The sequence below is a fragment of the Schistocerca piceifrons genome, chromosome 1, assembly GCF_021461385.2.
Source record: "Schistocerca piceifrons isolate TAMUIC-IGC-003096 chromosome 1, iqSchPice1.1, whole genome shotgun sequence".
In the NCBI taxonomy this organism is placed as follows: Eukaryota; Metazoa; Arthropoda; class Insecta; order Orthoptera; family Acrididae; genus Schistocerca; species Schistocerca piceifrons.
The window spans coordinates 405,213,270-405,229,774 of NC_060138.1; the positions used below are offsets into that span (position 1 = coordinate 405,213,270).

At 46.5% G+C, this 16,505-nt stretch overlaps 1 non-coding gene across 1 annotated transcript; it reads left to right on the forward strand.

The window, feature by feature from the left end:
* The first annotated feature begins 728 nt into the window (after positions 1-728).
* Positions 729-812, forward strand: Trnas-gga. Its single transcript is given in 2 exon segments — positions 729-768; positions 778-812. It is a non-coding gene; the product is annotated as a tRNA-Ser (tRNA).
* The last annotated feature ends 15,693 nt before the right edge of the window (positions 813-16,505 follow it).

Sequence of the window (16,505 nt, forward strand, 5' to 3'; positions counted from 1 at the left end):
AAGCTGATTTCTTTTTAGTGTACACTGTGTGATCAAAAGTATCCGGACACTTGGCTGAAAATGACTTACAAGTTCGTGACGCCCTCTATCGGTAATGCTGGAATTCAATATGGTGTTGGCAAAATCTTAGCCTTGATGACAGCTTCCACTCTCGCAGGCACACGTTCAATCAGGAGCCCGAAGAGCTGCTCTGAGGAGAGATAACGATGTCGATTAGTGAGGCCTGGCTCGAAGTCGGCGTTCCAAAAGATCGCAAAGGTGTCCTGTACGATTCAGGTCAGGACTCTGTGGAGGCAAGTTCATTACACGGATGTTATTATCGTGTAACCACTCCGCCACAGGCCGTGCATTATGAACAGGTGCTCGGTCGTATTAACAGATGCAATCACCATCTCCGAATTGCTCTTCAACAGTGGGAACCAAGAAGGTGCTTAAAATATCAATTTAGGCCTGTGCTGTGATTGTGCCACGCAAAAAAACAACGGGTGCAAGGCCCCTTCATGAAAAACACGACCACACCATAACACCACTGACTCCGAATTTTACTGCTGGTATTACACAAGCTGGCAGATAACGTTCACCGGGCATTCACGATACCCACACCATGCCATCGGGTCGCCACATTGTTCACCGTGATTCGTCACTCCTCAACCTGACCACGTTCGAAGTTCCTGAGTTCCGCGGAGCGCCCCTTTGTGCTCTCTCACGATGTCTGATGACTACTGCCGGCCGGAGTGGCCGAGCGGTTCTAGGCGCTACAGTCTGGAACCGCGCCACCGCTGTGGTCGCAGGTTCGAATCCTGCCTCTGGCATCGATGTCTGTAATGTCCTTTGGTTAGTTAGATTTAAGTAGTTCTAGGTTATAGGGGACTGATGACCACAGCAGTTAAGTCTCATAGTGCTCAGAGCCATTTGAACCATTTTTTCTAATGACTACTTTTGTGGCGGCGTTCGTAGCGACAAACAATTCGCTGTAGAAACGGCTTACGAAGTCACCACCACACTTTTAATAGCGGGCCGACCGGTCCGCTGGAACAGTGAACAGAAAGATGAAAACCCAAACACTCTGATTAAATAAAAGTCGGTACTTATCTTTATTGATGAAGATACAGAAACACAATAGTGAACTCCGTGTCTACAGAGATCTGTCTAGTTCGAGTCGGAGCGGCTAGGTCAGCGTCGGCTGACGACAAACAACAACTCTGCTGCGATGAACACACAACTGACTAGCAAGTACACAATTCGGTGGCGAGTGTGCAACTGAGCGGCGAATACAGAACTGTCCTAGCGCTCGCGACTCCAGCGCTTAAGAAGCCAGAAGCCAGCGGTGGCGCGCGCAGACTTGCGGCGATTTCCTGTATCGCTGGCGCTGCTTATGCGGACGGCGTCCGGGCTTTGATGCTGCCAACCTTTTGGCAGCGGGCTCGCCACTCCTCCCCCCCAAATCGCCGCACCGTCGTTGAGTAATGACGTGGCGAGTGTCGACGGCGGGGGAGGGGTCTGGCCGCAGGCGTAGCAGAAGAGACCGGGGCGGAGACTGTTGTCGGTGGCAGTCCCCGGTCCGCACCACAGCATTGGCTGCGCGGGGCCTCGGGAAACACCGACTGAAAACCGAGGTCAGGGTGCACGCCTGTGACCACGGGCGCATCTTCTGGTACTGGACGCGACGGGGCGTCGGGACCCCTCCTGACGCTGCGTCGACGGCTGCTGAGTGGGCGCCGGACAAGGCGCTGCGGTGTCAGACTCCTTGGGGGTGCCCAAGGAAAGCGGCTGCAGGACAGGCTGCACAGCCACCGCTTGGGAAGGCGGCCCGGCTGAGGGGTAGACGTCCATCAGCTCCGAAGGCGGTGGCGACTGAAGAGGGACCACAGGCGCCGGAGCGACCACCTGGGGCGCTCCCGGATCAAGCTGCGCGGGAGGCATCAACGGGACGGGCTGTCGGCGTGGTAGCGGCGACGGCTGCTGCTGCTGCCCTGGGGGCGGCAGCGAAGTCGGAAGGCGCGGCTGGAACCCGCCGCGGACCAAATCTGTGGACAAAGAACGAGCGGCAGAATCCGGGCGGCCAGCGCGGCGCAACTGGTTCTGATGCCTCCTGTGCACCCCAGTAGCACCTTGAACAGTATAAAAACCGCGACCCTGGACACTTATCACGGTACCACGTTCCCAACGACGGCGACCATGATAAACTCTGAAAAAAAAAACGGCGTCGTTGCGCTGACAACGCGTGCGATGCTCAGAAGCGGCGGGTCGATCCGGGGGGGGTGCAACAACCGTAGTAGGGTGCGATGACGACGGCCGTGGAGAAGCTCCGCAGGCGAAGGGCCGTCGCGTGGCGTGGTCCGGTACGACGACAGGAACGTGATGAGGGCCTGCTGACGAGAGGGCGTAGCACGAAGGCGGTCCATATGATCCTTTAATGTGCGTACAAAACGTTCCGCTGCACCATTCGATTGAGGGTGGAATGGCGGAGTAAGAACATGGCGAATGCCATTGGCAGAACAAAAACTTTCAAATTCAGCAGAGGTAAATTGTGGACCATTGTCAGACACTAAAATTTCTGGAAGACCCTCAATACAAAAAATTGAAGTCAACGCCTGCATAGTTTGTGCAGACGTTGTAGACTGCATGGGCACAACAAACGGAAAATTACTAAATGCATCTATCACGATGAGCCAACGAGAATGCCAATATGGACCAGCGAAATCAATATGTACTCGCTGCTAGGGACCGGCAGGGCGTGCCCACTCAAAATAGCGTTGAGGCGGAGCAGCTTGGTGTTCGGCACACGTCGAACAATCTGTAGACATCTGCGTAATCTGCTTATCAATGCCGATCCATGTACAATGACGGCGGGCAAGCTGCTTGGTGCGGACCACTCCCCAATGACCTTGATGCAACAAGTCGAGGACCTTGGATTGGAGCACTTGGGGAACCACTACACGAAGCTGGTCATTCTCGGTGCGTAACAGCAAAACTCCGTGCGAAACAGACAACAGATGACGTTGCGGATAATAGCGACGAACCACAGGATCCGATATGTCCTTTGCCTTGGACGGCCAACCACGTTGAACAAAACGTAATAGTAAACTCAGATGAGGATCCGTAGCTGTCTCACGTGCCACCTGACGATAATCAATCGGAAAATCCCGGAGGGATTGATGCTCATCGGCGTCAATCTGATGGCAAGAGTCGTCAGAGGAATCGAAGACATCATCCGCAGCAATCGGCAATCAAGAAAGCGCGTCAGCGTTTGCATGCTGAGCTGTAGGGCGATACAGTATCTCATACTGGTATTGTGATAACAAAAGAGCCCACCGTTGTAGTCTCTGAGCTGTCCGCTGAGGAACTGGTTTAGACGGATGAAACAGTGACGTCAGGGGCTTGTGATCTGTGACTAAATAGAATGGTCTACCATAGAGGTAGTGATGGAATTTTGTGACACCGAACACAATAGCCAACGCTTCCTTGTCCAATTGGCTATTATTACACTGAACTTTGTTTAGCAATTTAGATGCGAACGCAATAGGACGTTCGGTGTTACCGACTCGGTGAGACAACACAGCACCGAGGCCGAAAGAAGAGGCATCACAAGCTAACACCAGAGGCTTGTTGGGGTCGTAATGGACCAGACAACGATCATTCAATAAAGCCTCTTTAAGCTGCTGAAAGGCTGATTGGCAATCAGCTGACCACACAAACGGAACATTCTTACGGCGGAGACGATGCAACGGTGCAGCAATCTGTGATGCATTAGGTATAAACCTAATATAATACGTCAATTTGCCAAGAACTGCTTGCAAGTCATGCAGATTGCGAGGGGCGGGCAAATCACGAATAGCTGCTAAATGTGACTGGGAGGGATGAATGCCTTGAGCATTAATAACATGTCCCAGATACTCCATCTCCGTAAGGAAAAATGAACATTTATCGATGTTGCAACGTAGGCCTGCCTGAGACAACACTTTAAACAAATACTCCAAATTACGGAAATGTTCAGCAGGCGTCCGACCGGACACAACAATATCGTCTAAATAGTTGCAACACGATGGCACATTAGCCAGAAGTTGTGACAAAAAACGCTGAAAAACAGCTGGAGCTGACGCACAACCAAAAGACAAACGCAGAAAACGGAACAACCCCAACGACGTGTTTATGACAAAATACTGTTGTGATTGCTCGTCGAGGGGCAATTGCAAATATGCTTCATGGAGATCAATTTTGGAAAAGAACCGAGCTTCCCCTAACTTATCCATCAGCTCGTCCGGTCTAGGCAAAGGAAAAGAATCAATGACAGTCTGAGGATTAACTGTCGACTTAAAATCAGCACACAAACGTAACTTGCCAGACGGTTTCTTTATAATAACTAAGGGAGAAGCCCACTGGCTCGCTGAAACGGGTTGAATAACACCGTTGTTTTGCCAACGACGAAGTTCATCTTCTACAGGTGCCCGGAGGACGTGAGGCACTGGACGAGCACGACAAAATCGAGGCTGAGCATTATCTTTTAACGTAATATGAGCGGCAAAGTTCGCAGCACAACCTAGTTCGTCTTTAAATATGTCACTGTATCGTTTACACAAATCGGTTATGCTGTCTTGAGGAACAACAACAGAATTAATTTGCAACACATTGTCTTGGATAGACAGGCCAAACAAGTCAAAACAGTCTAATCCGAAAATGTTTACACTGTCTGTAGCGCGGAGCACTGTGAATGAAACTGTTTTTGTATTGCCACGGAACGTGGCTGGCACGCTACATACACCTAACACTGGAATTTGTTCTCCACTATAAGTAGCCAAAGAATGTTTTGCCGCTGAAAGTTTAGGGCGGCCGATAGCCGCATACGTAGCACTATTTATGAGAGTCACAGACGCACCAGTGTCTAATTGAAAATTGAAGGTCTTATCCTGGATGCGTAGCTTCACAAATAGTTTATTACACTGTCTCTGGATCGGTGCAGTGGAGGCGGAAGTCACAAAATCAGCGCGTTTAGCGCGTGTTCGCTGCTTACGACAACTCGTGGGTTGTGCGGGTGGAACAACAACTCCCGCTTCACTTGCAGTCTGTACATTACTTTTTACAGCGTTGGAATTACGCTTGTGTCGCATAGCAGAGGGCTGGGTGGGTGGCTTATTGCGAACAAGTTTATTACCCACACGAACCGTGGAAGAGTCTTTAAACGCGACCTTCTGGGCGGGCTGGCTTTGAAGAACATGAATATCCATGGGCTGGGCAGCACTAGAATTGTTCTTGCGTTTACGCAAACAAACAGTCTGGATGTGTCCTTTCCTTTGACAAAAGTGACAATCCGCGTTTCTTAACGGGCAACGTTCACGAGGATGAGCAAGAACACACTTAGGGCAAGACTTAACTCTATCATTTTGCACACGCGGCTGACGAATGTGTTTAACATGACGGGGCCGGCTAGTGTTTACAGTCTGACTCTGCCGGTGGGGCCGCGGGCGTGACAGAACTTGCTTAGCACAGGCAATTTGAGAAATACATGGCTGATCTAACTCACACTCAGCATAGTCAAAAGTATCTTGGGCTTCAATGATGTTCATCACAGTCTCTAATGACGGGTCAGGCAACTTTAAGATAGCAGCACGAATACGAGAATCTGCAATGTTTTGAGTAATAGCGTCTCGTAGCATGACATCACTGTAGGAAGCTCCACACACACAATTAAATCGGCACTGACGGGTGAGGCCCCGTAAATCTGTTAACCACTGTTTATTAGATTGATGTGGCAGTTTCTTTAATCTGAAGAACTTGAATCTGGCTGCTGCCACATGAACTCGCGACTCGAAATACTCAGTAAGCTTGTTAACAACAACGTCATAGTCTAAAGCTTCTGGCTGGGATTCCGGGAACAACTTACAAAGTAGTCGATAGATTTCCACGCCTGCAGTGGAAATTAAATAAAGCTGCCGCTCAGTACCTGTGATTTTGTAGACTGTCATGTGCGCCTGCAACTGCGCGAAATATTCTCGCCATTCTTCTCTTGATGCATCAAAAGCACGGAAAGGTGGTGCTGCCTGTGCTTGTTCCTTTTGTGTTGGAGGATTAGCCGCTTGTTTGGCGATTGCTTCCACCAGACTTTGTATTTGCTGACTCTGTAACAAGATCAACTGTTGTAATTCGGCAGACATAGTGAACACAAATTAAACCAGCCCCCAAAAGTTTATTGCTATAATTAGTATAACCAGAAACAAGTTGAACCAGCCCTGCACACGAGTTCGGCAGTCCTCGTCGCCAGTTTTGTGGCGGCGTTCGTAGCGACAAACAATTCGCTGTAGAAACGGCTTACGAAGTCACCGCCACACTTTTAATAGCGGGCCGACCGGTCCGCTGGAACAGTGAACAGAAAGATGAAAACCCAAACACTCTGATTAAATAAAAGTCGGTACTTATCTTTATTGATGAAGATACAGAAACACAATAGTGAACTCCGTGTCTACAGGGATCTGTCTAGTTCGAGTCGAAGCGGCTAGGTCAGCGTCGGCTGACGACAAACAACAAGTCTGCTGCGATGAACACACAACTGACTAGCAAGTACACAATTCGGTGGCGAGTATACAACTGAGCGGCGAATACAGAACTGTCCTAGCGCTCGCGACTCCAGCGCTTAAGAAGGCAGCGGTGGCGCGCGCAGACTTGCGGCGATTTCCTGTATCGCTGGTGCTGCTTATGCGGACGGCGTCCGTGCTTTGATGCTGCCAACCTTTTGGCAGCGGGCTCGGTTGGCATTACTGGCTAGGATATAACAACTACTGAGGTCGCTGCAATGGAGTACCTGGCAGCAGGTGGGAGCACAATGTACCTAATATGAAAACGTATGTTTTTGGGGTTGTCCGGATACTTTTAATTACATAGTGTATATGTTCTGGAAAAATGAGGGCCTTACGGTTATCTCTTACATCCAACCAGTCAGTCTGCGCAAACGAAGAGAATAGGAGTAGCATATGAGGAATATATATTAATAACAAGAAAAATCAACATAATCACTATGCTAATAGACGTGGTAATGAACATATAGTTCTTTATGTCAGTACAAACGACGTTAAGTAATTTACTCGCGACGTTTCATGTTGAATGTAAGTAACGACAACCATCAGGGAGTTATGCTGAAGTGAAAAAGGAATAAAATTTTTTGAAGAAATTAACTGAACGAGAATTAACTGGGTGAAATTGGCAGGCTGAGATGCAAGAAAGAAACAAAAGAAACAAAACGGTGTATAAAGGACAAGAGGAAAATGAAAATAGTCATTACTGTCAGGAGACTGAGCACTAACGAGAAAAAATGATAAGAACCTTCGAAAACACAAGTTGCTGACGTCATTAAACCACTACCCACGTAAGCTACCACAGAGATAGAAAACTTCATCTGTGCTTGGAATATCTGTAGCAGTATTTTGAGGTTTTCCTTTTTCCTTGTAATACCATCTGAGAATCAAGAAAGAAAGTACCCTGAGTCATGAATGAGGTATTTTCTGATAATACAATCGTAACGCGAAATGATTGTAGCGTCTCTGTCTGTAAGTTACCGTCAAGACTACGTAATCTAATACACACATCGAAAAAAGTTTTGCATCACCCCGGTTCCCAGAATTCCTGATGATAGACGTTGATTGTGGATGTTGTATCACAGACACAGTCCCTTTGATTGTTCAGAGATGTCACTAAACTCGCCCAAAGATGTAAAAACCACGCATGAGCAGCGCCTACTAGACGGAGAGGGTCCGACAGCCGGACAGTTCCAGTCATTCCACCAGGAAGGAGGTACACGGCTCGTATAGTCTGTACTTCAACCATGCCTAAACGGTCAATACCAAAGTTCGATCGCGTCCGCATTGTGACTTTGTGCCTGGAAGGGCTCTCAACAAGGGAAGTGTCCTGTCATCTCGGAGTGAACCAAAGCGATGTTGTTCGGACATGGAGAGAAACTGTCGATGATATGCCTCGCTCAGGCCGCCAAAGGGCTGCTACTGCAGTGGATGACAGCTACCTATGGATTATGTCTCGGAGGAACCCCGACAGCAACGCCACCATGTTGAAAAATGCTTTTCGTGCACCCACAAGTCGTCGTGTTATGACTCAAACTGTGCGCAATAGGCTGCACGATCCGCAACTTCACTCCCGACGTCCCTGGCGAGGTCTATCTTTGCAAATATGACACCACGCAGCGCGGTACAGATGGGCCCAACAACATGCCAAATGGACCGCTCAGTATTGTCGTCCCGTTCTCTTCACCAATGTGTGTCGCATATGCCTTCAACCAGACAATCGTCGGAGACGTGTTTCGAGGCAACCCTGTCAGGCCTTAGACACAGCGTTCAGTGAGTGTAGCAAGATAGAGGTTCCCTGCAGTTTTGGGTTGGCATTATGTGGCGATAGCGTACACCGCTAGTGGTCATGGAAGGGACTGTAACGGCTGTGCGGTACGTGAATGCCAACCGATAGTGCAACCATATCGACAGCATATTGGCGAGGCATTCGTCGTCATGGATGACAATTCCTGCCCCCATCGTGCAAATCTTGTGAATGATTTCCTTCAGGATAATGACATCGCTCAACTAGAGTGACCAGCATGTTCTCCAGACATGAACCCTATCGAACATGCCTGGGGTAGATTGAAAAGAGCTGTTTATGGACGATGTGACCCACCCACCAGTCTGAGGGATCCAAGCCGAATCGCCATTGAGGAGTGGGACACTCTGGACCACCAGTGCCTTGATGAACTTGTGGACAGTATGCCGCGACGAGAAAAGACATGTTTCAGTGCAAGAGGACGTGCTACTGGGTATTAAAGTTACCAGTGGGTACAGCAGTCTGGACCACCACCGCTAACGGTCTCACTGTATGGTGGTACAACATGCAATGTGTGGGTTTCACGAGCAACAGAAAGGGCAGAAATGATGTTTATGTTGACCTCTATTTAACTTTTCTGTACAGGTTTCGGAGCTCTCAGAACTGAGGTGATCCAAAACTTTTTTTGATGTGGGTAGATATTTGGAGCACTCATCAGATATACTCTACCAGAAGGAGAAATGCAGTTCCCAATAGAAAAAGAACGTTTTACTGCTATGGAGACAGGTAGTTCATCGTTGTAGAAGTATATGATAACAAATTCAGTCCAAATTAAACACACGTTTCACCGGAAAGTGTGCCCATACAGTCGTACCAATATCAAGTGTAACCCCGTATGGCAGCAACGCAGGCGTTTATTCTCATATGCTGGCGATCATAAAGGTTCATTTCGTTGCAATTCGGCAACGGTTGTCGCAGGCCCTGGTGAACGAGTAAGTTCGTGCTCACCATGGTCGGTACGTGTTCAGCTGACGAGAGATCTGGTGATCTTGCCTGCCAGAGCAGTTGTTGTATACCACTTTGTGTCACTATGGAGACGTGGATTATCCTGCTGAGAAAGCGCATCATCTTGCTGTCGAATGAATATCAGTAGCGCAGGGATAACAGCCTGTGTAATGTAGCGGCCACTGGTTACTTTACCCTGCACAGACACCAAACATGACCGTGAGCTGTAACTCTTAGCCACCAGCCCACGAATCTACGCATGGGAACTGTGCGCTGTGGTCGAGTACACTCTGTAAAAGACAGCTCGTCTGGTCTACGCTATACATGTTTACAGCCATCATTCCCGTACAGACGGAGCCTACTCTCTACTCTTGCGACAAAGTGCTATTCCAGTCTCCAGTCAACTCTTTCACGACACCAGAGCAACCATGCTTGGCGGCGCTGTGGTGTCTATGGTAGCCTGGCCAATGCCACACATGGTCTGCTACAAGCAGACGGCTCCCAGTGGTCCCTAACGACGCAGCACGTGCAACACGTGACCGAGATTCCTCCATGATGATGTTCGGTCGGCTACAGCTGCTCGCACAATGCGTCGGTCTCGACGTGAGTCTATACTACGCGGAAGCCCAGAACCTGGCCTACAGATGCGGGAATGTTCCAGGGATCTCTGCTCAAAGCAACGACACACGACCCTTTCTACAGACTTCAGTAGGCCTACAGTCCGACACCTTTAAAATGACCGAAGCTATTCAATAGAAGTACGTACTCCTCGGTGGAGCATGGTTGTACCCCAGAATGAATGTTGCAAATACTGTTCATCTCTAAACACAGTGCAGTTACTGTCTGCAGAGTCAAAACAGACAGGCCTCCTGAGCGACATCTGATCACCGATTGATTCGATAAATCACTAACGGTACAACCCTTCAGTTCTCACATATACCGTGGTGCAACTGAATGCAGCCCGTGGGAAAGTTGCATTTTTTTTCCGGCGGCGTGCAAGGTGCGGCAGATAAAGACTTTTCCCTAAGTCTCAGAGGACTGTGTTACTGCTAACATTTATTGCTACCGGAATATTTTAAATGAAACTGCAGATCCTTTTCTGTACCATTAGAAAGAGACCTTCGAAGAGGATGTCAGTTACATAACAGGTGTGGAACCAGATGGCATAATAACAAGAAAACGGCGCTGTAATCTGTGCAGTTAGAAAGCATCGACTGAACACCGACCATCGCAGCGCCTCGAAAAGGCATCAAGAAGGCGCTGACCCACACTCTAATGGAAAGAGAGGGCAGCGCCACACCTCCAGGAAGACAGATTTCACAGCCCCCTATTGAAATGGATCTAACCGGCCGCCCATCGCTGGTCACCTACAATATGGCCGCAGACTTCGAGAGCATCAGTACTGATTAACAGGAAGACGTTTCTTCACATGATTTCTGCGAGTAGTAAGAGAGAGTAAAGTACTTGTATGTAGGAGGAACGGGGAGTACAGGCATCGAGAGAAGTTAACACGATTTTCTTCTTAGAAATAAAATTTTCTATTAATTAGAAAGTGTTTTGTACATATGGTTCAAATGGCTCTAAGCACTATGGGACTTAACATCTGAGGTCATCAGTCCCCTAGACTTAGAACTACTTAAACTTAACTAACCGAAGGGCATCACACACAACCATGCCCGAGGGAGGGTTCGAACCTCCAAACGTAGCAGCAGCGCGGTGCCGGACTGAAGTGCCTAGAACCGCTCGGCCACAGCGGCCGGCTTTGTACAGATGATTTTGGATTCCTTCCATTGACCATCGGAACTTGTCTCCTTCTTTGTTTCTGTCGGTGCTGTCTCTCACAGTAAGCGACACAACATAAATCACTATCGCACGGTCCACAGAAGAGGTCACTGAGATGTCTGTCCTAATGTACTGTGTCACATGAATTGCTACAAACGGTGACCTTCAGTGCTGTTACATGCTATAAAGCGATTGTGTTGCATTTCATCTGAGCTTACCGTAGCAAATTCCATTACCATGTTGCGTTTACTTGCTGAGCCCTTGTTTTAGTTTTTTCCGCAAGTGAAAGTCCAGACTTGTTAATACTGATGGACGTGCATGCATTCGGAAGGATTTCTTAACAGTGATACCACGCATCATTCCACGTTCGCTGCTGTTGAGAGAAGTTTCAGAGAAGCTAGAAAGTTGTATGAAGGTACTTTCTGCCTGAGGTCTGTCCATTGTACAGGAAAGTAGTAGGATTTCGCACTTGGTACTTGCGGATCCTATCGTCAGTCTATTGTTTGTTCTTTAGCAGGTGCCGAAACGTGATATGCGGCGTCCATGCTCGACTCGAACACTACTAAGTGCAGAAAATGTTCGAAGAGAGCGAAGCCATCAGCACTCGACAGGTAGTATAGGCGCTGCACACGGGTAAAAGTGCCGTGTGTGCCATGAACCGCGGGTCGTCCATACCATCTGCACAAAGTACAGGTATTACGGGGATGGGAGGGAGGGGACTACCCACAGTTTGCGCAGTGGTATTAACGATAACGCGTACTCCGGCCAAATTCCCGAGCTTGGTGCTACTCACAGATGAATGGATTTTTACTAAGAGATGACATATTTAACTTGTACAACATGCATGTTTGGCCGGAGAAATATCCGCGAGCGCAGGTGACTCTAAATCATTAATATACTGTCGGTATTAACATCTCGTCCAGGCTAATTGGTGACCATATCATTGGACTATGTCTACTGCCAAACAGACTAACAGAACCGATATATCTTAGATTTATTAGAGACGTTTTGTCTTCCATGTTGTATATAGTGCCACTAAATTTTGGGATGGACATGTGGCTGCAACACGAGGGAGCTCCAGCACACTTTGATGTCGATATGCAGCATTGCATATCCCAATCGATGGATTGGTAGAGAGGCACCAATTCAACGGCCAGCACGGTAGCCAGGTCTGACACCTCTCGACTACTTCCTATCGGTTGGCACGAAGAGCATTGTCCGTGGCGCATCTGCAACGTAAGCGGAGGGCACTATTACTCGCATCCACAGAGCGACAGAAATGTTTCAAATACAGCCGCACGTATTGTCTCATGTGCATGAGGTTCAGCATCGCCCATGTAGGCTCTGCATTGTCGTAATAGGTAAGGAGTTCGCAACCCGTTCTTAGTGTAGGCAGCGAGATGTCCTACTCGTGTTGGGTTTATTGACATAATGTGGACCGGACACCCATCCCAGACTGCGAAGTTTTCCAACACCCAAGCGATGCCTCTGGATACGGGTCCCTTCTTGGAAGCCGATCAATGTGCCTTCCCGCACTACATAATATACATCGTCGATGTTCTTTTTCTTTTTTTTGCAACACTCTTTATACCGAAATAGAGGCAGTCCTTTGTCGCCAAATACTAGTCATTATCCTCATAGTACAACTTATTGTCTTCAGATAATCGATATTAATCTAAGTTTATTCTTTCAAATAATAACTGAAGCTATTCTGATACCTGTTGTATATTTTTTAGTTTCGTCTCCAGCATTGCAGTATATTGGAAAGTGAAATTCAGCCGAAAATTTCTGAACACCTTGTCTAATCATCACCAACAAATAAGGAATTCCACGCTGAAATTTTGACTATACAATGAAGTGAGGGCCGATATGAAACATTCTGGCAAACTGAAACTCCGTGGCCGATCGAGATTCGAACTTGGGACCTTTGCCTTTCGCGGACTAGTGCTACCCAACCACTACTCACGCCACGTCCTCACACCTTTACTGCCACCAATTTGGAAGTTAGGAGATGAGGAACTGGCGGAAGTTGGCAGAGGACTTGCCTATGGTAGGAAAAGGTCCCAAGTTCGAGTCTCGATCAAGCACACAGTTTAAATTGCCAGGAAGATTCAAATAAGGGATTATTCAAAATATTTACGTTCACAGTAATACACCTCCACCCACAGTCCGTTCTATGAAGATAACATGCATGCGCATGTCGGCTAATTTGAATTACTTAATTAAGTTTCCATTCAGAGCTTATCAGTTTTCCCATAATCTCTCCATCATACACTAGCGAAACAATTACAGATTATAAATTCATTGTGAATTTCGGAATTATTCTTTATTATATTTTAATTATCTGTTTCATTATGACAAAATTGTCGATGAATGATCACTGATGAATGGCCACAAGCGAATCGGATTTTCTTGCTCAATTACCAGATTTGCCTAACAGACTATATTCTGTAATTAGCAACTATAGTTTAATATCGTTCGAGTTCTGCACTGTCATTCTTGCACATTCAACCCGTAGCATTTCATTACTTACTCGAAAAAATGGAATTTTTGGGTCACTATTCGGTCAGTTTCATCTCACCGTATTCTAAAATATTTTTTTAACGGACCTAAGCATAATGCTCTGGTGATTTTTACAATTTTGTAATGAACTATACTCAGTAACTACTGTCGCACCAATCGTATACTTGGTCGCTGTCCTCTCGGCTCTTCGACATCATCTGTAATTAACACATAAAAATAATACGTGAAATTGCAAGCAAGTATCATATCGTCACGCCTTACGCATCTGTGCAGTAAAATATGATGGAATACATGTTCGGAAGTTGTTCTTGTGTCTCAAGGAATTTTAGATCCTATGACCCATTTCTCCTTCCCATGTCTCACATATTTTTCTAGATTTTCAGATATTCGTTCCACTCACTGACTTCCAGTCATTAATTATTTCCGATGTTTGGTATTTAAACATCTTACTTTCCCGCATTTTCCATGTTGGTGACTTAGACCGTGTCTGACCTGGCTTAATGAAGTTTGAATAGCAACGTTGTTAGTGTTCAAACAAATTTTATTTATTGGCTACACTGACTTCGACTATTCAGTCATTTTCAGTAGTCGCAACAAACGACAGCTACGGCAGCGTTAAAACGTAGTATGAGTGAGTATCACCTCAGTGCCCTTACTGGAGGATTGAATGCGACTAGCCAGTGAAAGTCCTTATACAGTGAGACATGTCTGTGTAAGCTAATATGATTTGATTTGTAACCGTGATTAAATTTAAGTTGACGTGAAATAGCACAGGAAAATGATTTAAATTATTAAAGGGCGGTAAAAAATTACTAAAAATGTTTTAAATAATGTTAAATAATCAAATAGTGTTGTCTTTATGGCAGTCACCAGGTTGTCCAGTATAAATATGGTGTTGCTCCAATCAATCGATGCTAGATCGTTCGTCGAATATATCGTCGACTTCTTGTGCAACAAGCACATCTTTGAAACTACCAGATGACAGTGTTCTTTGGTTGGTAAACGCAACCGAATACACAAACGATGTGGAAAGGAAAATACCGAAATTTCAATATGTATTTGGCCGTATACGCAGAAAACGAAAATGAAGAAGGGTCTATAAAAAAGTGCAAATTTTTACAAAAAATGTAAATATCATAGGGGAGAGTGTCCCTGTATTGTCCCTGGAGTTCTTTAATAACAAATTACAATTCGTACAAACAGTCAGAGCACTGAAATCAGATTTTCTGCAGTGATTGTGTCACAGAACATATTATGGGTAATGAAATGAGAATATGTAAAGGGCGTTTGTAATACAACCCGCAAGTGTTAATGTCTTGAAGTTCATGAGGAAACAGCTAAAACACACAGAAATAATGGAAAACTTCGATCTCTTACGGGTAATATTAGCCAAGTGGTTGGCTAGGAAAACCCGGTAGGTCTTTATAATTGAAAAAATAAGATACTTGAACTGTGAGGAAGAAGTGGATTTAGTTGTCGGGTGGGTCGCCGGATGTCATTTTGAAGTCTTCACAATAAATCGATGCAACTGGCCGACATCTTCAGAGGCCACAGAAAAACAGTTTTGAATGCAGGATTCTGCTTGTGCCTTTCTAATTGGGAAACGCGGAGTTGTGAGGACGCCTAATTCGGTCGCAAATAGCGAAGTATTCCTGTTCGGTAGAGGGATGGGCCGTAGCCCCGTCTGTCGAACGTCGAAACCATGAGTTCGGCACACGTGCAAACGCTTCTGTTCGTGCTGTGCACTGTCTCAAGGGCACCTCAGCTGCCCATGTCATAAGCTGCAGTCCGATGTCGCACGTCCATGCTGGCGCGGCGGCAGTCCTTGCCGTTGCTGTCAAAACGTATATAACTCGTCACCGAATCGTTGTCGCTTGGGTGACCGACAGCGTCCCTTCGTGGTCGCTGTAACGCTGATGTAACCAATGCTGAATCCCATGCTGTGGTGGGTTAGAAACTTACCTATGTTCACAAGAGGTGTTGAGCTGCGAATTTAGGGCGCTTATTTAATTACGCTGTCCCTGTACGAAATCGTCGACAAAAGAGTTTCTAGTGTTTTTTTAGTATAAGTTGTGCCGTATACTGAAACAATGCTAGTTTTTCCAAACTTGTGTGTTACACATAACCGTCACATCAGTCTTACACGATGCGACAAACTTGCCCGACGTATGACTTGCCGCAACTTCAATGAATCTTATCAACTTTAGACTTTACCGTACCCAGAATGTCTTTCACTGGTTTTGTAGGCTGGCAGAAGAAGCTTTGACGCTGTGTTTCTTCAGTAACTTTCCTAATCTTCGAAGACGCACCGCCGATGACCATTCCTCTTTGTTCTTCACTTTCTTCTAGTTCCTCCCATTGTTTAACCAATGCCGGGATTAAGGCATGGCGAAACCCCGTTCGGAATATCCATTTTGTATGAATCCGGTATAGAAATGGCGTAGCTCATCGGGTAATCTGGCAGAGTCCGTTGTGGACTACTTCCGTTGCGAATGAAGGTGACAGATAGTGACCTGTAAGTATAAGTTCGCTTGTCCTGGTTTACGATACATCGCCAAAAACGGTAGATCACCGTTTTTCTCTATCTAGACGAGTGCGATTAGTGATATGTGACCGCAGTTGTTCCTGTAGTTCAAATTTTTTAATATGTTTAGACTGTGCACGCGGCGCTATGTTGAAAAATTCAGCCGAAATCAGAGCAAAATAGTTCCTTTCTCCATATATCTCCTTTCGGATAAAGTAGCACGAATGAATTTTGTAGGGCATAAAATTTCTTACGAAACTGCACATAAATTATTTATCTATCTTTTACGGGTTACAAGACTAAGTCGTAAAAATGGGTATAAGTAAAATTCACAACTAGATTTTACTTTTCGTGAGTACCT